Genomic DNA, 24178 nt, shown 5'->3' with positions numbered 1-24178 from the left:
CCTCCGTTAGCGAGGATACATGTATCCACCCTCCTTCGCATGGAATCCCTGATGCGCTGATGCAGCCCTGGAGAATGGTGTATTGTATCACAGCCGTCCACAATAAGAGCACGAAGAGTCTCTACATTTGGTACCGGGGTTGCGTAGACAAGAGCTTTCAAATGCCCCCATAAATGAAAGTCAAGAGGGTTGAGGTCAGGAGAGCGTGGAGGCCATGGAATTGGTCCGCCTCTACCAATCCATTGGTCACCGAATCTGTTGTTGAGAAGCGTACGAACACTTCGACTGAAATGTGCACGAGGTCCATCGTGCATGAATCACATGTTGTGTCGTACTTGTAAAGGCACATGTTCTAGCAGCACAGGTAGAGTATCCCGAATGAAATCATGGCAGTGAATCGAGGAAGTACAGTACATACTGACGAAACTAAAATGAGCTCTAACATGGAAATTAAGCGTTTCCGGACACATGTCCACATAACATTTTTTCTTTATTTTTGTGTGAGGAATGTTTCCTGAAAGTTTGGCCGTACCTTTTTGTAACACCCTGTATACGTTCGGGGCCGTTGTGACACTGTGAGAGCTTTAAGTGACGTATATTGCATGTGATCATGATTTTTGAAGTACTTTTTTTTTTTTAATAAGGAAGCTACGACGATTTTGAGATTTCATTGATGTGTTATGATACTATTAGGACGACGATGTGTATTATGTCGTCAAGATATGGTTATGGTCAATATGAAAAGTGAGTATATGAGTATATATGTGAATGTGAGTACCAGAATGCCGTCGGAAATGTTTGGACACTTATTGATGAGATTTCATTTCTACACACTTCTCCCGTAATTTTTCATCCTGTGAATTTTTTTTATTTGTATAAAACTGTCATTGTTGCTGAAACTGTTATCGTAAATATGTTGGTAAAGAGGGTATGTGACCTTGACATAATGCTCTGCTGTGCTGAGCTGTGCGCTAGCTTCCTTGAAATACACTCATTGTTGTGTTGTCTGTCAACTTTACTGGTGCCACTTCAGCCGCTTTTAAGCTCGCTACACTCCCGCAAGCGCTCGCATAGTTGTAGAAAAGAGAGGGCGTTGACCTCGCTATTAACATTTCTTTGCAGAACACACCACAAATACGATATACGCTATTACTTGTAAAAATATGATTACACTTTGGAGTTTGAACTTTGTGCTACTTACTGAACTGCTTACGAATTGATGACTAATATTCTTACATTTACACACCTGACCATGACAAGTGTCTCTCTACGAGAGTTGGGAGAATTTCTACTTACTTACGAAATGCCACATGGCTATTGATGATGTTTTTATGTTTTGCTTTGTACATATTTGCTTATTTTATTTGATATCTGGTTTATAGCTGCGCTGCAGCAGTGGTTCTATAAAATAAAATTCAATACATATGCTAATATGAAGGAGAAGGGACTAGTAACAGGAATTGCATACATAATTTTCTTTTCAAGGACCTGGTAATTTTTTGTAGAATAAGTTGTTGTGGTGCACCACTTTAGTGTTATGATCTGACATAGAATCATTGCATTTCACATGAGAGATAATATAGATCTTGTTCCTTGTGCTGGCGCTTTGCATAATTTTGATGACCACAGATGCACACATGGTTAACACATATATTTCCCTTATCTGAATTGCTGTCTTTACTGTAATATTTTTTTCTGCTTGTGCTTTGTCATATTTAGGTATAAGTTATTGCATATTCTGCTGATATTTGTCAGGCAATTTCCTACTGAATTTTACTTTGTGTAACTGTGCTAAGCCAGTTTTACCACTGATTTACCTTCCTTGTTTGCTGCATATTGCCTTATATTAGTTGTAATGTTGCATTTGCTTTGCTAATTAAGATATGCTGCTGTTTCTTTTGGCAATTGAATTTTTGTCATTGTTGGTTGTGTTAATTTTGTTGTGCCGCTGCATTGCCCCATTCTTTATTTTATGTATCTGAACTCAGTAGATATAAGTTAGCTTAAGAGGGGGTATGCTATATAAGAAAATGAGTTATGATGAGTTGAGAAAAAATGCATTGAGAAGCTATAAGGAAAAGGTCTGGCCAAAGAGTATTGTATGATGAAGAACAATTTTTTGAAAGAGGAAATGAACAGATACAAGTAGGGTATAGTGACAACAGGTTTAGGTAGGATCTTCTTGGAAACGAATCATAAGGTTGAAAGTATAAATACAGCTAGCACACTTAGATAGGATTTTTTTGTGGAAACAAATTTTGAAGTAAGAGAGGTCTGATAGAATTAAATGAAGTTTTGGTTGGAAATGAAGTAGATTTGGTTGAAAGTAAAGGAGATATGTGCATGAAACATATTCTTGAAACGAGAAAAATGAAACAGAGGTATAAAATGTACATCACGAGTACTGCAGTATCAAATATTAGACTTACACTTTGACACATGTTGGTCATATTCTATGTATCAAATCTCAGAGACTATATAACTGCGTTAGTGCTTGCACATGTGTTGATAATTGAGCAAGGGACTGGTTAACAGCATTGCTCGTTACAAGAATATTGCAAAAAAAAGTTACTTAGTGCACAGGTGATGATTTAGGAACTTGTAATATGCATCAATACTGACTACACAGTAGTGGCTCATGGACTTGCTACAGTATCCTCAAGACTCTTCAATTGTGATTGTGCACCCACACAGTCATAACGGATGGATGCTAGCCATCTCTACAAGGACTACAGTGGGTCTGCACCTTTGGTTGCCCACTACTATCGTAGTCTCTACTAAGACTGTAGTGGGTCTGCTCTGTGGTAACCCACCCATGCTATTAACATTCTTCAAGATTTCGATTGATTCTACAGTTGGTCTGCTCTGTGGGAACCAACCAATGCTACCAGTATTCTTCAAGACTTCGGCTGATACTGCTGTGGGTCTGCTCTGTTATGGCCCATTACCAATCTTACGATACCAACTGAAATGTTCATGTCAAGAGTCAGCACTGTGTTTCCATGTAGAGAAGAACACTACTTCTTCAAGACTGCATGGTTGTCCACTACTGGCGTAGACTTCTCTTCTGATAAATTATTAGGACTATCTTTAGGGACTGTGAGGGGAATTTTTACTTTATTGGCCAACAGTATATTACTTAACCTTTGTGTGCATCTGCTCTATTTGATACTGTCAATATAAAAATTTTAACAACTTAGTCTTGGCCACTGCCCAAAAAACACTGTAAAATTTTTTGATGGAAGCAAGGGGGCTATGTAAGTAGGCTGTTTGTTTGTTGGCAGCGCTATAGATTGTGTTAACATCGCGACAGCACTCTGCATCCTCGGCATGAGATTCTGTGGTTGGACAGACTAGCAGTTAGCGAGTGGAGACTGCATTGGTAGGACATGCATTGTAAAGTGAGATGCAAGGAAATGTAAAATGAGGATGGATGTTGTTGGTAATGTTTGGGTTGTAGAATTATTGACAACTATATAATTTTTAGAACTGGATGTCACATGAATAAGGTAAAATTTTCTAAATACGTTGTTTGCTCTTCAACAAAATCTTTCTTTTGCTAACCATATGCCTCCTAGTAGTTAGAATCTACAGTAGCTAGAATCGTTTTATTTAGCTGGCTACAGTTGCTGGTTGCTGTAGTTCGTGTTGTGAAAATTTTCTATGAGGTAAGTCACTTATAAAAATATGGGGTTCGTGATTGAAATGAGTTTAGGCAATTAACAGAGTTGGAGGTAGTTTCATATTTCTTTAATTTCATATTTTTTGGGTTTTTATTATTGTTAGGATTTCTTGCATTTCAGGGCCATTCTTTTGTGTCAATTATTGGAAGTCATGTTGTCACTGTATAGCAGTCAGAATGCGTTGGGCTTGTATATTGTGGATAATAAATGAATAGGTTAAGTATGAGTTGTCTTTGTCGGGGAAAATTCTGTAGGCCTGTGTTTAAAACGATAAAAATAATTAAAGACATAGTTTCACCTGTCGACCCTGGCTGAGGATATTTCACGGTAATCTTCTGATTTCCTTGTAGTTTAAAATGATAAAAATAAATAAAGACATAGTTTCACTATAGTACATGAACATTCGACCAGCTTCGCCGTTTTCATGATACTCTTTCACAGGCTTTGCGCAAAAACATTTGCCCTTTGTCAAAGTCTCTTATCTTAATGGATTTCTATATTTGCTGCCCTATCCCCACTGAGGTGATCCCCCGTCCGTGTCAGCTCCCCTTACACGCTTTTGTTACCGTGCCACATGCCCACAAGGCGGTGTCCACCGTCGCGGTGGGCAGTGGTCATAATGTTTCGGCTTATTAGTGTATGAACCATTGTCGACAGCCCACTATTCCGCAGCTGTCGAGTTACGACACATGCTGGTAGCCGTTGCTCCTTCATTCTCGTACATTGAAATGTGATTTCTGGATGCTGTGTACCCTTTACTTCTACACAGAATGTAGATGACGTTACTCCTACTTACTTTGTGAGGTTGCGCTGATATTTGCACATCATGTGAGATTGATCTTTGTTTCATGCCGTCTTTATGGTTTGTAATTATAAAGGACAGCTATGTAGAAGGAAATCACAAGCTGCCAAAAGTGGCAAATAATGTGTTTGCCCCAACAGTTCACATTCTCCAAATATCACAGTTTCCCCCTTCAATGAATCACAGTTGTATTATGTGCGTCGTCCTGGAGGTAAGTGACAAGGGAGTGGTCGGTAGTAAAAAGTGCTCTAGTAGGTATAACACCCCCATGCTTTCCGGGATTTGCGAAATTACAAGTTGACAATGTCCGTGAATTATGAATTTTGACCCACGTCGGGATAAGGCATCCGAATCCGAAGTAAATAATGATTATTCCGCGGGAAACAGGAGACGTTATAACTTGATCGTTATCGAATGAGTAATTTCATTCAATGACGATCGGTAAATGAAATAATGGAAATAATTTGGAAATAAATTTTGCCGAAAGAAATGGTTAAGTTGTAAAAGCAATTAAAAAATCGGTCGCCAGCTCAACTGATGAGCGACAGTACTGTTAAGTACGTGAAAAATTGTGTAAAAAATAAAGTTTACCTGTTTGTAGCGCAGCAGGTGGAACAGGAACTTTTATGTAAGTGCTGTATCAGGCTCAGTAGTCATATAAAACAATGTCATAACAATCTAACTACACTTATTTTGTTCATAATTTGTCAGCTAAGTGCAATGCTAACAACACAGATATTTATCTATCGAGATTTTGAATAATGGACTGTCATTCTGTCTTTAAAATTAGGTACTTTGCACAGCTTAATCTACTGATAATGAAATATATTGCCAATAATTGATTAACTATGTTTTGACTGATAATAATTCATTAATTGGGGGGTTGTCAGGTGAAATAAGCTTTATAGTTTCATGAAATATACTTGAATTAACTTCAGCTGAATATGCATTGAAATAAATCTTAATAACCAAATTTATTACTTCAGTCTATTATTACGTTACTACGGCTGGCGTAAGCTTATTAAATGTAACAATTAACTACGATAACCAGTCTGAAATTTACTCTTCACCATCTATGCAAATAATTTGATAATTAACATATTTTCTCTTGATAATGGCGTGACACTCGGTTCAATAGAGTAAGGATCGGAAGGAATCTGGTTGGTGTTATTGTCGGGTGGAATGTAACTTCGATTATAAAGTGCTTTTTATTAATTGTTCAGCTTCAGAGAAAAGCACAGTCACTGGCAAGCCTTCTCAAATTTTATCCTACGAAAATTACGTAGATCTTACTTCCCTCGTTGTCGGTGGATCGACGAAAGTCCACGGCAGCGACACAATGTGGCATCGGGCTTTTACTGTTGCGACTTGGGCCCACAGTGCGCTTCACATTTAAGTCCTCGTTTCTTCAGCACTATGCCCATTAATCCATAATAACTTGCCCGGCCGTGCTTCCAGATATGCCGACCATTACTCTCCCGTCGCACTTAGATCCACACACTAGCCGTTATATGTAATACAGCTAGGCCTAGCAGCACTCGACTGTACTTTTTACTCTGACCACGGCTTCACTGCTACTACTACCCGCTGGCGCGCTCCCGCGCCCAGAGGCGCGACAAAACAATCTCTCTGACTTCAACGTTAACTAAATATGCCCTGACTTGCCAGTGTTAAATATTACATAATTTAAACATAATATTTACAATACATATTTACACTAGACAATACATCGTATACAAACAGTTTCATGTGTTACGTAAGCGAAAAAATTCATATCAAGGACTGCGTTGTAGCGTCACAGTAGGTACCAGCTGAGAAAACTGGCCTTGCATGGGTGTTTATTTAATCTACTCCTCAATTAGTCTATCTACTGCTCCATCCTTTGCCTGTCCATCTCCCCCTCACTCTGTCCATTTCCTCCCCTGTCTGTCCATCTCCTCTTCCCACTCTTTCCATGCCCATCTCCTCCTCCCCCCTAATATGCCAATCTCCTCTTTCCCCTCTCTGTCTGTCGATCTCCTCATCCCTTCTCTCTCTCTCCACCTCCTCCCCCACTCTATGCCCATCTCCCTCCACTCACACCCTATTGGGAGGCTGATGGTTTTCATCCCCAAAGTATTTCTTACCAGACAGTAACAAATGTACCAGGTTACGCTGAAATCGATCCAGAAGCTTAGTAGGAAATGTTGAACAGACACATATGTCATGCATATCACACACATTTCTGTCCAATTCTTTTCTGTTTTACATCATACCACTCCACACAGCATGTTAAAAATTTATCTGTGTTATTCAGCTGTGTGGCTTGATCTTCGATCCTGAAACGCGTTACCAAAATTACAGGCTGCAGTGCTCATTCTCATAGCATAGTTAAAACATCAAACAGTACAAATGAGAGACAAATACTTCTAAATGTATTCCAAGTCAACTGTATAAAGGAAATTTACATCAACAGACCGTTTTCAAACATTTTTCGTTACCCTTCTTATCCACACCCCCATCCCTGGCAATAGTGGAGAATCTTACTCACACGGAGTTTTCACACAGAGTTATTTAAGTCATGAAGCTAATAAATTTTGTTGAAATTGCTACAGATGTTCCTGAGTTATGATTCACTGTTACCCCGTTTTTATTACAACCTCTATGGGAAGTATTAGGTTCTGAGCCCCATAGTGCTTACTGAGCAATAAGTAACCAGCAAATCCCTGATTCTTTAAAGAAGCGAACTCCCTGACTTGAAGACTAGTTTGATGCTGCTCCCATGCTACTCTATCATGTGGAAGCCTCTTCATCTGAATAATTATTGCAAAACTTACATCCTTCTGTACTTTCTTGCTGTATTCCTCTCTAGGTCCCCATGCACGATTTTATCCGTCCCCCCACAACTCTCTCTCTCTCTCTCTCTCTCTCTCTCTCTCCCTCTCCCTCCCTCTCTTTCTCTCTCTCTCACTTCCCTCCAATTCTAGTGATCAATTGATGTCTCAGAAAGTGTCCTATCAACCCATTCCTTCTCCTACTCAGACTGTCCCCCGTTCTATTCAGTATCTTCTCATTAGTAATGTGATGTACGCATCTAATCTTCAGCATGCTTCTGTAGCACCGTATTTCAAAAACTCCTGTGCTTCTCTTGTCTAAACTGTTATCACCCATGTTTCACTTCCATACATGGCTACACTCCGTACGAATACTTTTCGAAAAGACTTCCTGACACTTAAATCTATGTTCAATGTCACCACATTTCCCTTCTTCAGAAATACTTTTCTTGCATTTACCAGTCTACATGTTATTTTCTTTCTACTTTGGCCATCATACGTTATTTTACTGCCTAAATAGCAAAACCCATCTACTATTTAAAGCGCCTCCTTTCCTAATCTACTTCCCTCAGCTTCAGCTCATTTAATTCGACTACATTCCATTATGCTTCTTCTCCTTTTTTTATGTTCATCTTACATCTACCTTTCACGACACTGTCCATTCCGTTCGACTACTCTTCCAAGTCTTGTAATGTTCCTGATAGAATTACAATGTCTTTGTCAAACCTCAAAGTTTCCATTTCTTCTCCCTGAACTTCACTTCCTACTCCAATTTTGTCTTTGGTTTTCTTTACTGCTTGCTCAATGTACAGATTGAATAATATCGTCGATGGGCTACAACCCTGCCTCACTCCCTTCTCAACCCCAGCATCTTTTTCATGCCCCTCGACTCCTATAACTGCCGCCTGGCTTCTATATCAATTGTAAATACCCTTTCGCTCTCCATATTTTGCCGTTGCTACTTTCAGAATTTGAAAGAGAGTATTCCAGCCAACACCGTTAAAAGCTTTCTCTAAGTCTACAAATGTTACAAACGTAGGTTTGTCTTTTCTTAATTTATGTTCTAAGTTAAGTCACAGGGTTAGTATTCCCTCACGTATTCCTACATTTCTCTGGAATCTAAACTGATCTTCCCTCAGGGCGGCTTCTGTCGGTTTTTCCATTTTTCTGTAAAGAATTCGTGTTAGTATTTTGCAGCCCTGACTTATTAAACTCATTGTTCGGTAGTGGTCACACCTGTCAGCACCTTTGGATTTATTACATTCTTCTTAAAGCCTAGATCTGCATCTACATGGATACTCTGCAAATCTCATTTAAGTGCCTAGCACAATGTCCGGAAGTACTCGCACCAGTCAGCACCTGCCTTCTTTGGATTTAGAATTATTACATTCTTCTTAAAATCTACATCTACATGGATAGTCTGCAAATCACATTTAAGTGCTGGCACAATTCTCTATTATTCCAACATCGTATAACGCGCGGGAAAAACGAGCACCTATATCTTTCCGTACGAGATCTGATTTCCCTTATTCTACCATGGTGACCGTTTCTCTCTATGTAGGTCGGCGTCAACAAAATATTTTCGCATTCGGAGGGGACAATGGTTCAAATGGCTCTGAGCACTATGGGACTTAACTGCTGGGGTCGTCAGTCCCCTAGAACTTAGAACTACTTAAACCTAACTAAGCTAAGGACATCACACACATCCATGTCCGAGGCAGGATTCGAACCTCCGGTTGCGCGGTTCCCGACTGTAGCGCTTAGAGCCGCTCGGCTACTCCGGCTGGCAGGAGACAATTGGTGACTGGAATTTTGTGAGGAGATCCCTCCGCAACGTAAAACGCCTTTGTTTTAATTATGTCCATCAGAAATCCCGCATCATTTCAGTGACACTCTCTCCCCTATTTCGTGATCATACAAAAAGTGCTGCCCTTCTTTGAACTTTTTCGACATACTCCGCCAATACTATCTGGTAAGCATTCCACACCCCGCAGAAGTATTCTAAAAGAGGACAGACAACCGTCCTGCAGACAGTCTGCTTAGTAGATATGTTACATTTTCTAAGTCTCCAGCCAATAAAACGCAATCTTTGGTTAGCCTTCCCCACAACATTTTCTGTGTGTTTCTTCCAATTTAAGTTGTTTGTAATTGTAATTTCTAGGTATTTAGTTGAATTTACAGCATTTAGATTTGAATGTTTTATCGTGTGACCGAATTTAAACGGATTCCCTTTAGCACTCATGTGGATGACCTCACACTTCTCGTTATTTGCGGTCAATTGTCTGAGGGTATTTCGCCTGTCTCATACGTCTTGCACCAGATGAAAGAGTTTTGTCATGGCTGGCTCTCCCAAGGCTACCAGTAGTTCTGACAGAGTGCCACCTACTCCAGGGGTCTTGTTTCGTCTTACGTCTTTCAGTGCTCTGTCAAATTCTTCTCGCAGTATCATATCTCCCATCTCATCGTCATCTACTTCCCCTTCCATTTCCATAATACCGTATTCAAATTCATCTCCCTCACATAGACGCTCTACATACTCCTTCAACCTTCCAACTTTCCTTTCATTGATTAGAACTGGTTTTCCGTTGAAGCTCTTTCATATTCATGAAGCTGATTCTCTTCGCTTTTCTCCAAAGCTAAACTAAACCAAACTCCGTCCCAACAGGCCTTGGAAGGCCCAACGGCACCGACCGACCGCCGTGTCATCCTCAGACCACAGGCGTCACTGGATGCAGATTGGAGGGGCATGTGGTCAGCACACCGCTCACCCAGCCGCATGTCAGTTTATGAGACTGGAGCCGCTACTTCTCAATCAAGTAGTTCCTCAGTTTGGCTCACAAGGACTGAGTGCATCCCGCTTGGCAACAGCGGTTGGTAGACCGAGTGGTGACCCATCCAAGTGCTAGCCCAACCCGACAGCGCTTAACTTCGGTGATCTGACGGGAACCGGTGTTACCATTGTGGCAAGGCCATTGGCCTCTTTCATCTAAAGAGCTCTTTAATTTTCTTATAGACGGAATCTACCTTTCCCCTGAAAATGTGTGCTTCTAACAACTTATTTTGTCCTCTACCATTCCTGCCTAACCATTTTTATATGTTTGTATTCCCTTTTACCTGCTTTGTTTGTTGCATTTTTATATTTTTTCCTATCATCAATTAAATTCAATCTCTCCTGTGCCATCCAAGAATTTCTATTGTGCCTTGTCTTCTTACGTATTTGATCCTTTGTTGCCTTTGCTGTTTGAGGCGACCAGCAGTGAGTGCGTCAGAACATTTTTTTTTTTTTTTTTCTTCAGGAAACGCAGGAAACTTTACATCTTTCGTATCGCATATATTCTTAATTCCTTATCATCATAGATTTATGCTTACCTAAGGAGTATATTTCTGACAATCCCCGAGATATTAAGCTTTCTTTTTACTATTTATAGCCTAAAATAATTTTATTCATCGAGTTTTGCATCTGTTCTCACAGACCTACAGAGTTTTGTTTCTGTAGAGATGGGTGTGAGTATATTATCATAACATAACAATAAAAAAGACACCTTAATACCGGTACAAATGAGAAATTTAATGACTACAGTTGATTGTGATTAGAAATTATGTGACTTTAAACAAAAGTTTGAAAGTAGTCACAAGCTCCCAAGTCCTGTCCTATCCCGTTTAAATTACACAGGCAACTCACTATCCTCTGAATGAATTCAAAGTCTGAATCCTTCTCAGCATTCTTCACAGTACAGATTCTTGTGGAATGCAATATTTTCATTTCCGTTCCAAGTCTGCCCGAAATGCTTTCTGATCAGAAAATCAACTTTCACTTTGGATAACATTTGGTTCCACGGACGAGTGGATTTCGTCTAGTCTGAATATCCCACCTGCTTCACCAGCGTCCGTTCTGTGGACTACTCCACTTCTTAGCAGTGCATTTTCATATTTATTTCTGGCGATCACAACCCGTTTTACAAGGGCATATCTGAAGTGCCATTGACTAGGTAGCTTAATGATATCAACAACTGCGTCCTTCCTACTGTAGCCATCTATTACTGATTGTAAAACTATTCCATCATCCTCGAACACTTAATTGTACTCTATTGGTGTGATAATTGTGACTTTAGACATGCGAATATTTTCTATTCAACCAAAAATTCAGGTCACCATCATCCCAGTCGCAAATTGATATCAGTTACTGGCAGCAGCTGGAAGCCAACCTGCAGAAGACGTAGCCAGCTCCCGTCTAGCACGCCCTGCCACGCAGTCGGAGCAGAGGTCACAAACACGGTAGGCCGAGAACCAGGAGAATGCAGACAAAACCAGCTTCCACCCCGCACTACCTCCCATGCGGTCTGAGTATCGGCTTCCACCCATCATCATGGAGGTTAAAAAGAACTACAAGGGATTCGTGCAGTCCATCAAACAGTGGACGACAGCCGTTTTCACTGTGACGGTGTGCGAGTCTAACTATCAAGTGTCAAAGACTTCACGAAAGTCGCAAGCAAAGAAGCAGAGCTCTTACTTATTTTTTTAACATTTACACTGTTGTTCCAGACAATCCCACCAAGGCGGTCTTCAAGGGTTCTCCAAAGTGTGCAGACCTCCTAAAAAAGTCACCATAGAACATCTTCACTCTTGGTGATCGGCAACAACAACAACAACCAGCAGAACAAGATACTCTTTTCGGTGAAGAGAGTGGCCGAAACTCTGGTCACCGTCGAACGTCTACGGAACAAGAAAGTCCCACTCCAGTGCTTCCGCTGCCCAGGAGTGGGACCTGTGGCCTGCCACTGTACCTGCCCTAGGCATGAGTGAACTGCCATGGCTGTAAACTGTAAGGCCGCACTAGCCCTCCACGGCGGAGCCCCAGTTGAAAAGAAGGCCGACCGGCGCGACCGACGTCCTCACCCAGGGGCCCTATTCTGCATCGTTCATCCTGATCGGTGTAGTAGATTAGTCTCGGTAGTGACGTCATTTTCTGTTCTTTATCAAAATATCCTATTCAGTAAGCTTCTGAGACCTGTTACCGAACGGTCCTCCCACCGATTTTACGACAATTGTACCAAGAGCTTTTTGATTTCGGTGTGGCTCTGTCGATCGGTGAGCTGTGGTTTATGTACACGTATAATTTGTTATTTTGAACATACTTAGCGGGGTTAGCGTTGGATTTAGTGATTGTGTTACTAAAGAATCACCAGAGGACGCATCTGCTCAGAAAGTGAGTTCATAATAGACTATTTTCCTTTGTTAGAAATATAGTTAGGTTTGGTTGTTACTGTGAATGATTACATCCAAAAAAAACTTTTTCGGTCAATATTCTCTCAAAGTATGTGTTATTTTTTATGCAAATAAGAGTTTAAAGATCATTAAATATGAAGACATCGGCTCTGCTTACATATATTGCATGAGTGTAAACTGACGTTACTAGTGACTTTGTGTACTTTTTCCCACAAATTGTTTAGTTAGTAATTATCGAAATGTGTTTAAAACTTTCAAGTAACAATGGAAAGCAGTTATGTGAAGCTTGACATTGGAAACCTTCCAAACTATGACGCATTTATGACTTACGCAGCACCATTTGGCAACGAAGTCAGCCTATGTTCCTCTCCGCAATAGTACAAGAATTGAGCTTTGCAGTACAGATGTTTGGCGTGGCCAAAAACACGGGTTTGAGCACGGATGGGGTACAATTTTTTTCTTTTCACATATGCAAGACGTTCTAAGGCGATGTTATTCGTGTAAGTGAAGATTTTTCTGCCATATTTGTTATTACTTACATTTAAGAGCGCACTTCCTCAGTAATGATTTCGTGATTCCTGTGTGTTTAAAAATCGAAATATGAAATTGCTGTGAGTGAAACAACCGACAGCGACCTATATATTTTTTCTTATCAGAAATAATTCACCATTTTTTCCGGATACGTAGCGATTTCCGAGTATGCGGTTAGACAGGAATCACGCAACCAGAAATGGGCACACCGACTTTTGCAACTGTAGGGTATCTTGCAGGTATGTTTGAGGGCAGACACAAGCTGTTTTGATCATGTTTTAAGGGTGTAATCGATAGCGGCAGAACAGAGAACAAAATGGTGCCAACAACTTATTTTATTGAAATAGTGAATTTTTCCTGGAGGCCTCATTTCATCTCTCAGAGCTACCCTTCCGTCTTCTATTGTATTTCTTTCCCCTGTTCTTGCTAAATGTTTCCTAATGCTCCCTCTGTAACTTCCAACGAACATTGGTTCTTTCAACCTAATCAGGTCCCATCTCCTTATTTTCCTACCCTTTTGAAATTTCTTCTGTTTTAATCTACAGTTCATAACCAATAAATTGTAGTCAGAGTCCACATCTGCCCCAGGAAATGTCTTACAATTTAAAATTTCCTCCTCTGATGTCTCCGGGAAGCTGAAAGAAATAATTTTAATGTACCATTACCTGCCCGCTTAAATGCCGGAAAACTGCTTCCATTCAATTATAATTTGAATTTGCCGCGGTAGCGGCTCCCGCGATCGCGGCGCAGCTCTGCTTCATGAAAAATTTTAAATATGCTCAAAACGGCTAAAAATGTGGCCTGCAGGTGTAGGGAAAGCAGTTTTTGGACGAACCTCTGGAGCAACCTCTAACTGATGATAACCAATTGTCAAATCCATCGTAGAAAGGTACTGGCACTGTCCTAAGTGGTCTGCAGTCTCCGATATGTTTGGAATGGGGTATGCGTTCGTTACTGTCTTATTATTGAGGTCTCGGTAGTCACAACAGAACCTGTATTTCTTAGTCCCATCGGTAGATTTTTTAGGCACAACGACAATGCCTGCTCCCCAGCAACTATTACTATGCTCTATAATACCGTCCGCAAGCTGCTGATCAATGAAATCCTCCACAATCGGCTGCAAATACCTCGGTATTCTGTATGGTTTACGGTAAACAGGTGCTTCTTTCCCTGTTGGTATCCTATGTTGAACTAACGGAGTTGCTGGTAACGGCCCTTGTGGAAAAAAAAACAAATCCTTAAATTCCCATAATAATTCTTCCATATGATCTCTTTCTCCTACTTTCAAATGCTTAATTTTGTCACGCAATGCAGTTCTATCGGCAGTTAGTGGTTGATCGCTTCGCCTGCCTCTCGAACACCAGTCTTCGTCATCTGGCACATACAAATTTTCTACTAAAACTCCTTTCCTCAAATTCGCGTCTACAATGCTAAAATTATCCACGTTCACGGGAACTACTCGCCCGTCGTTCCCCTCCTGTATGCGTACAACACTGCGTTACACAAAACAACCCAATGAACCTATATCTTCATTATCCTTTAATGGTTCAATAATACATACTGTACCCACAGGTAGATTTGACTCCACACTTACCCAAAGTGACTTCCTGGTGCCACTAGACACACACTCATGCGAATTAAGCCTTAATGCTAATGTACGCGATTCAATTGGTTTGTTCATATGCGTTGAACGTCCCTCGCGACAGCTCTGCATTGACAACAGTTTCCCCTAGCGGAAATAACATTCCACCAAGTTCCACAGTTCGTTGTCCAAGGTCAATTTTGGCCTGATATTGATGCAAGAAATCTACTCCTTGGATCACGTCGTAGCCCTCGCTAACCCATGGTAGTACCTCCATGCATGCATTAAATCGGACTTTCAAATAGAGAAAGTCAACTGTCACCGACGCCAAAGGCGTGACCTCCTTATCCCCCACTCTACACAATCTGTAACATGGTGGGTCTAACTTCCTTCGTCTCATTATATTCTTAGTAGCCACTGATACTTGCGCCCCTGTGTCCAACAAAATCTTAAACTTTTTAGTTCCTATGGATCCTACCACTGAACATTCCACCTCTGCATACATATTCGTAGCATTGAAATTAAACGGGAGCTCCCTTAGGTGGGTCTTGCGCCCCCTCTGCCGTTTAACGCTTGTCCACCTCTCCTATCTCCACTTTTCCATCCTCCACGCCGCTGATTTCGACCCCTTCCTTTATTCCTCAGTGATTGGGTACATTGCCTCTGCACATATCCCGTAAGACCACACTTATAAAATTTTATACTTGCTGCAAATACTGTTTGCCTCTCGTGTACCCCTGTTGCCACGTTTATTTCCTCACACTGAACTGCCAGCTGAATGGCCGAAAAAAAATCATTCGGAGTCCCTTCACGCACTTTCCGTGGCATATGCGCCGGTAACCCTCTCAAAAATACATCAGGTGCCCTTTGCTCGGCCTCCTGCAACAGAACACTATTCGCTTCATCGCTCTGACCCAGCTCGTAACTATACTCATTAATTTCCCTTATCCTGTCCGCAAATTTCTCCACCATCTCCCCCTGTCTCCTTGTCATTGTACTTAACCTCTCCCTAAAATACCGAGCGCTATTCTGTTTGTTGTACCTTTGTAAAAGCCCTTCCTTTAACTGCTCAAACTGTCCTGCCTTCCTTAAGGCCTCAGAACACCTTACATATGTTTTCACTTCACCCGTTAATCTAATCTTGGCTATATGTAACAACTGCTCAACAGACCAACCATTCATCACCGCTGAAGTCTCCAAGTCCTCCACAAACAGACGCACGTCCTCAGATGCCTTGCCAGGAAACAGAATAATAAGACTCGCGGCAGCTGGATCAATCTAGGCAACAACGACTGATCAGATGCGGTTTCCCGCTCACTTCCAGATGTTAATTCATTTCTCAACTGCGTACTGTCTGCTGTCAATTGTGCTACTTTTTCTAACAAAATCCGCACCACTTCTGGTCCCGACACACCTTGTGTCCTCAACTCTGCCATTGTGTTGCTTTCGTTCCCAGTTAGTCGTTTTATTTCGGGATTAAGTACAAGAATAATCTGAATTCCTACAGCTCCATATTGTTATACTCAGTATCATCATAAACCAATACAAAAGTAATCAAATGCCACAAAAAACAACATCTTACTGCCCCAAAAACACTAACACTTATTCTGACACAATAAATAACATGCATACGAAAAACATCTAAAACATGGCTTGTCCAGAGCCATACTCGAAAAAACAAAAAAGAAAGAAACCGTCCAACACTCAGAAAGAACAATTTTGTCAGCACTCACATCTTGTGACTGTACTGCAGGTGGTGGGCTCAAACGTCATACTGGACAGATGACATCCGCTATTCTGACACCAAATGTTATGGCGACTTCTACCACCGAATGTATCAGGATGATCAAATGTAGCGGGAAGACACCAAATGTAGTGGATGGGTGTCAGGAGGTGCCATATTAAAACTCGGCGAGAACTTTCCAAATGATTTATTTGCTTCCACAACAGTGCTCCGTTCACCTCGGCTGCGTCACTAGGTCCCACAATGCGGAAGCCACCACCCCGGTGCTACGTGCTGTATCAAGCTGGCCTTGTATGCCAGCTGCAGAGTTCCGATTATGTGAGGCAGGCTGCGCCAGCAGCCGACTCAGTGGCCACTGTCATTGTCCCCGCGCTGCTCCGCCGGGAGCCGTAGGCGGGCCCGCTGCTGCTTCTTCCTTGCTGGTGTAGCTGAGAATGCGGCAGCAATGACTGCACGCGATCCGGCATCCGAATCTGTGGCCCTCACCTCGAAAGTATCCAGTGTGTGTCAGGAGCTGAGACGACTGCCCGTGGTAGTGAGCCGAAGAGTGGCCGCCGCTAGCTGGCTGCGGACCCCGTATCGGCCTCAGAGGGTCAAACCAATGACCAGCCGTGGACTGGGATGCCGTCGCCCCATTTTCTGTTGCTTCATGAAGGCTGGCAGTGTGACACGACCCACCGTCCAGGGGAGGTGCCACACTGGAATGAATCTCGTTAGAAAACGGCACCTATTTATACTTGGCTCTGCACCTCTGTTTTGTCAAGTGTGCCGCATCATGTATGCATAACACTTATGTTGGCCAATGGCACTCTTCTGCCTGTGACTTGCGCCATGGGAACTGCTGTGTGCGCCCTCTCTGGCATTTCTACACCCCTGTGGCCTCTATTTGCCTTCGCAACTGCTTGTATGTGTAACTTACTGCAATCTGCCCCACACCTGGGTATAACTCGTGCTCCAAATATCACACCAAACTAACTTTCCCTATCCTAAATGGTGGTGCCACTACAGCTGTGTCGTGGTGGTTATTGTGTTACATCCTGTGTATGATTTAGAAATCTCATTTTTATTTCTATGTATATTAGGTTCAGAGGCAAGTATAACAGAGTGAGTTCCATCATCTGGTATGGTTTGATACTTCTGGAAGAATCTAATATAGTTCTCAGAAATACTGGGTGACAGAAATGACTCCTACAGTAGAGCAGATCTACTTTCACAAGGTTTGTCCATAAAGTACCCATGCTCATCTTCCTTATGATAACACTGAGCTCATTGTAAAAGCTCTACCTGACTCAACAATCAGAAAATTGGAGTATGATTATGGTAAAATGTCTGTCTCTCTAATATGTTCACATGTTTTCTGAACATGATTGTGTATAATGCAGATGTTTACAACACTGTGCTACTCACCCTCACATCACTCCATGTAAATGCACGTGTGTTTTAGTGATATGCTAGCTGGATTGGGGTTCTGTATCAAAGCTGGATGGTATACCCAACAACAGCAGCCATGCCTGGTTGTGTAAGAAATAAAAAGGAAAAATGATGGGAAGTTATTGAAAAGTATGCAAAAATGTCAGAAAACTTGGTAAAAAATGGTGACACAACATGGTCATATTCAATATCTGTGCTTAGAGTATAGTCAAAATGCACAGAGATCTCTCTTTCACAGAAAGCTACAGGGACAAGTGTTCTGTTTTGATTCCAAATTGACGGAGATCTGTGCTAAAGGTCATACAGACCTCTTGGAACTAAATATAAGAATTTTGTTATTTATACAGAGGGAGGGATAGATTGGTTATCACACAAATACCTAGAAATAAAACAAAATTATTACACAGATGGGGTAATCAGTTTTGAGGAGGTGCATGAGATGGACTGACAGCCTGTGTGATTTAATGGCTGGTGGATGATGTAATCTAGAGAGAGTGACTTATGTTATACTCCCATCAGTTCCATGCATGTATGAGGAATTGTTATATAGGGTGTACATAAAGTGTGGGAACACATTCAATTATTTATTGCACAAGAAGCAACATTGTGCGGATATCATAAATATGAGATTTTGAAGAGAAACCCTGAAAGTCTTTTTTCATGTATACCACCACAGCATAGTTTGGTAATTTGCTGATAGTCACTGTTAGTTGCAAACATGGTGGCTGTGCTACAGGAGGGTACAGCTGTTTCATGAATTGGGCTCCCCGGTCATCAGATCTCACTCTGTGTGACTTTTTTCTGTGGGGACACATTAAAGATCTGGTGTATGTACCTCCTCTACCACGTGATGTAGAAAAGTTGCGGGAGAGAACATGGGAAGCGACTGCCACAGTCAACGATGCCATGCTGGGATGGGTATGGCAAGAATTCGATTACCGTATTGATGTCTGCCGAGTCACTCGTGGTTCGTATATTGAATGTTTGTAAAAAAACTTTCATTGTTTCTCTTAAAAATGCAATATGACATCTGTACAATATTTAGTTCTTGTGTAATAAATAATTGAATGTGTTCCCAGACTTTATGTACACCCAGTAGTATGTTTATCCATTTTTCTCTCTCATCATGTCAGTTGTGGGAGGGATTTAGTGCCTTCAACACTTATAATGCTTTTTTTTATTAATATGAATTTGCTCTTTTACGTACTTCGTATCCCATTGTCAGACCCACTGAAATTTCTGTACACCATTTTAAAATGATTGTGTACCATTTCTTGGAATTATTAAAGCATCTTCTTGACTGAAGTGTGGAAGGAACAGGAACTAGGAAATCCTGTGGAAATTCTTCAATTTAAAGTATATCCTCACCATCAAACATAAGCTCCACATCCAGTCGAAACCAATATGTGCGTAAAGTTGAGGTAAAAACAGAATATTGTGAAGAAATATGAAGAATACATACAACTGATGTAAATACGAAAAAAATGCAGAAAAAGTGAAATTGGATGTAATACTGGATACAATGTGGTACAACTTGAAACTGGGTGATAATTACAACACACATACACACAAAACAGTGTAAGTGGGATTGCAAGTTCAACCACGTTTTAGATGGTAAGAGCATACGATCACTCGACTAGAAGTGTCATAATGATCTTTGTCTGGTGGTTTGCTGCTACTAAATATTTTCACTTAGTTAATGTTTCTTGCAACAGCGTACAGGATTTCTAGTTCTATTTATGTGTATTTGGTAAGATTTATCAGGACTCACTCCAGCTCGCTACTGCCTTTATGTGAACAACTTCTTCACCTATGAACACACATCTAAACAAATACCCTATGGTGGACTGATATCTGCTGGAAAAGTTAGATGTTCTATGTTAATTGTGAAACATTTTATAATTTATACAAATCTCCTGGAAATGTTTGATGTATACATTCATCATTTATATATTTTGAGATATAAGATATTTGCAGTTGTATGTAATGAGGGGTGTTCTCTGAACTGCAGGGAATGCTTTACAGTGGAAACCCATCAACTCATATGCATGAAGGGGCTGGAGTTTTGTCTGTGTTCTGGTTTTCATCAAAATGCATGTGGAACTATTAGTTTCCAAGATCTTGCGTTTTTGGGTCTTTAGGAGGTATTACTTTCAACCGTTGCTGTGTTAGGGAGGAAGGGGGGGGGGGGGGGGAGAGAGATTGTAGGAATCTAGTGTTACCCTGCTAGGACAATAACAGCTTCCATGCAACAATACTCTGGGTATTGTCGTGAAGTAGCTATGGTCATCTTCCTTATGATAATGCTAAGCACATATTCCAACATGTTTGATGTCGTACGAAACATTGTGTTCGGTTTATAGGGGTAATGATCAGACTTTACGTATCCTCCTGACTGCATTCATGTTATTGGCCAACTTGTAGTCATGATGGATGTGAGATAGCATTGTCATGTTCAAACTATGAGGTAAAATTAGGATCTTGTGTGCTCGTCGTAAGACAGCCCTGAAAGTTGATGGAGGGCTTAGATTTTTCTCAAATGGTTCTTGGAAAAGTATTTAACAACAATTCATTGCTATATGGTTGAGTTGTTCTTTGACTTCATAAAATATTCCCACAATGACTGATGTGTAGGAATGCAGGAAAGAGGTAGAGTGTAGAAGAAGTGGATGGATGACAGATTTGTTGGATAATGATATGTACTGTAGAAGTATACTGTTCTGTAATGTTCTAGAGGACACTAGTAGGATCAATTTTCAACAGGTATTGAACGAAATCAGATATGTTGTCCTAGGATCATAACATTTATTGATCCTACAGCTTTCATGCAATAATTTTCATGGTTTTCTTTCATTAGGTGATGAAGATATCTGGGTTGTCCTACTGTAAAACAAGCAGTTTTTGCAATTTTTCCAGTGAGTTATAAGAATACCACATTATGTTTTGTTAGTTTTACCATTAGTATCGACAACATTATTGTCTTCTTTAACACTGAATCGAAACTGTAACATATCTGATATACTTTTATTCTGTTTAGACATAAATGGAATCGGTCTGTTTCCAGGCCAAATTTGACATTATATTTGCCATGACATTTCATTACAAAAATAGAATAGCACACCATTATATCAATGTCCTTTTCAAATGTTAGCATGATTATGACTAATAAGAATGAATTGTGCATTTTGTAACATGAAACAGATTTAGCAATAGTGACATATTATTGTACCCATAATTTTAATACAATGTAGTTGTTAATATTCCAACTTGACCACTCCAATAAGATGCTGCTGTGTTGGTAGGATTTACAGACTAGCGGTTAACACTATAGGACTATGACACAATCATGTGATAATGAGAGCGGTGATAATGGCAGGTGCTGTAGATTGGGCAATATTTTCCTAGGGGTTGTACATATCTTGTATGAGATTTTGGAACAGTTAAAAGATGGATTGATACAATGTATTGCCCTGTAATGTGTAGGTCTAAGGGGTGAAGTCAGCACGATGGGAAAAGTTGCTCAGAACTGAACTGGAGTAGGGTGACAAAAAAATGTCGCCTTTCCCAGAGAGGAGGGGGAGGGGGTGGCGGGTTTCTCAGAAGGACATATTATCCCCAGAGGGTCATAAATCAAAGGAGATCACAAACCACTTAGCACAACAATAGCTTAAGGGGAGGGGGAGATGTGGTTTAATTGATTGATTTAATTAATTATTATAGCAATTTTATATCAAGAGTGTGCCAGAAGCCTTTTTGTCCCAGTACTTTACCTAACTAACAGTGCCATAACTGTTTACTACTGAACTTGTGTAGTCATGTACACTGAACAGTACAGATGGTGTAAGGTGCATCTCAAACCATAGCCATCAGATTGCAATTTAGCTGTTACTTGTAACCCAGTTAGTTAAGACTTACAGCACCAGTTATTGGTAAATTTTCTTTAATTTTTTTTTTCTTTTTGTTCCACAACTTTTCACCCTGCATCAGTAATAGGCTATTTATATTTGATGTTTTTCTGAGCAGTGGTTCACTTTCTACAGCGTTTTGAAACAAGAACTTTGATTATGGACACCCTGTATTATAACTTATTAGTAATGTCCAGAATCTGTTGACATGTAATCTTTGATTCTTTATCAGCTGCACATTATGTCAAGTATTCTAATCCCTAATATTCTGATTACCAAAGTCAAAGTAGTCCATACTCATGGAATGATCATTTGGGAGGAGATCCATGAATGCTGCATCATCACTTTAGGCAAGGTGCTAGTGGAGCTGGTTCACCATCATCTTCTTCATACCAGTTATGGTCAAGACTGTATCTGTATGGTCTGGATGACTATTGAGTATTTGTACATTTTAGTGTTGGGTTTGAATTGTTATGAATGAAATGGAGGGTGAGGATGAAATCCAGTACTGACCTGCAACCCGTACGCTGAATGTTATACACTTATAGGTAGTCCAATACTATGCCATGGTTGGAACTACTAGAGGCACACTGTTAAATGATAAACACTTTATTAACAGATTCTCTTTACACAAAAAAGAAAAAACGCATCAGATCCCAAAAATGATATGCAACATGGTTCAACGTGAGCACACTGAAAGTAAGACAAATAAGTTAGTCTTCGCAAAGGTGGTGGTCAGCTCATACTGAGTTGACTGCCGCCACAGAGCCTCAACTCCTCTGGTAGTGCAGAGCATGGGGAGGTTGTAGGACAGAGGAGTTTCTGATATGATGAGAGGCAGTCTGACCCTGGAGGAGTCAGTGGAGGCAGTATGTTGGCACAGTCTGCGAAAGGAGGTACAGGGTAATGTTTGAGAACGTTTCTGTAAGCAGTGTTGGGGTCATTGAAGCAGTGGGGAGGGGTATGGAGAAGGAAGAGGGTATTGTCGAGGGTTTGGATCAAAACATCTTTGGAGGTGAATGGCAAGACATCGATGGGGATGGTTGCAACATTCAGCAGTGCTGATGAGAGATGAGACATTGTAATGAGCACATGAGACTCAATTGTTCTGAGCACAATACTGATGGAATCACCATAGCAGTTGGAGGGAGGGGGTCTGAAGAGGTTGTAATAATCAGTGCGGTTTGATATAACAATGAGTCACAACACTCAACTGGAGCAAGTTCACTGGGTGACTGGTCTTGTGTCGCGGTGTCTTCAGTTGTCAAGGACCGGTTTTAATCTTTGCAAGGACATCTTTTGTGGCTTACTGTTGAGGAAAATAATAGAGGACTCTCATGAATATGATGGAGTATCTATCAGAATACCAAAGTATCGTGCTGCACATGTTAGCCCTCTACTTAGCCATATTTGTAATTTTTCCTTTAGGAATTCTTTCCTGAACAATTAACGTACGCAGTAGTAAAGCTGCTTTATAAAAAGGGAGAAAGGGATAATGTAGATAATTTTAGACCTATTTCTATGCCATCAGTGTTTGCTGAGACTGAAAGGCTGTAGATTTGAGAATAATTGAGCATTTCATTTCACATAATTTGCTGTGAAATGTACAGTTTGGTTTCAAAATTGGTTTAACAATTGAAAGTGCTACATTCCGTTTTCACTGTGGAGTACTGGATGAATTAAACAAAAAGTTTTGAGCACTTTGCTTGTTTTTAACTAAGGCATTTGATTGTGTTGATTATAAAAATTTGCACCAGAAGCTGGACCATTATGGAATACACGGAGTAGCTCACGACGGCTCATCTCTTACCTTAAGAACATACAACAAAAGGTCATTCTCCACAGTATTGAAAATGGCTATGATGTGGGGTCTGAGTGGGGTGCAGTTAAATTGGGATGCCCCAGGGATCAGTGCAGGAAACACTCCTGTTCCTTATTTAAGTAAATGATACGCTTTCTAGTACTACAGGTGATTCTAAAATATTTTATGACACTAGCTTGGTAGTGCAATGTTGGCACTGTTTCAAATAGAGCAGTTCAAGACATAAATTCATGGTTTGTAGAAAATAAACTAGCACTAAATCACAGTAAGACTCAGTTTTTACAGTTTCTAACACACAATTCAAAACTCGACATTCTGATTAGACAGAATAGGTATATGGTTAGCGAGACTGAACATTTCAAATTTTTAGGTTTTCATATAGACAGTAAACTGTCATATAAAGCCCATTTCAGGGTCTTCCTCAAAGACTTAATGTTGCTGTTTTTACTATTAGAACAGCATCTGAAGTAAGTGATAGTTCAACACAAAATGTAGTCTACTTTGCTTATTTTCATTAGCTTTTGATGCATGGTACTGTATTTCAGGGTAACTCTTCCCATTATCAAAGGGCATTTTCGGCTCAGAAACAGGCGGCTCAGGCAAAAATGGTCTAAGCTTGTAAACCTCTTGTTGACCCTG

The sequence above is a fragment of the Schistocerca piceifrons genome, chromosome 2 (genome assembly GCF_021461385.2).
Source record: "Schistocerca piceifrons isolate TAMUIC-IGC-003096 chromosome 2, iqSchPice1.1, whole genome shotgun sequence".
In the NCBI taxonomy this organism is placed as follows: domain Eukaryota; kingdom Metazoa; phylum Arthropoda; class Insecta; order Orthoptera; family Acrididae; genus Schistocerca; species Schistocerca piceifrons.
Note: the sequence above shows the minus strand (reverse complement) of the source record.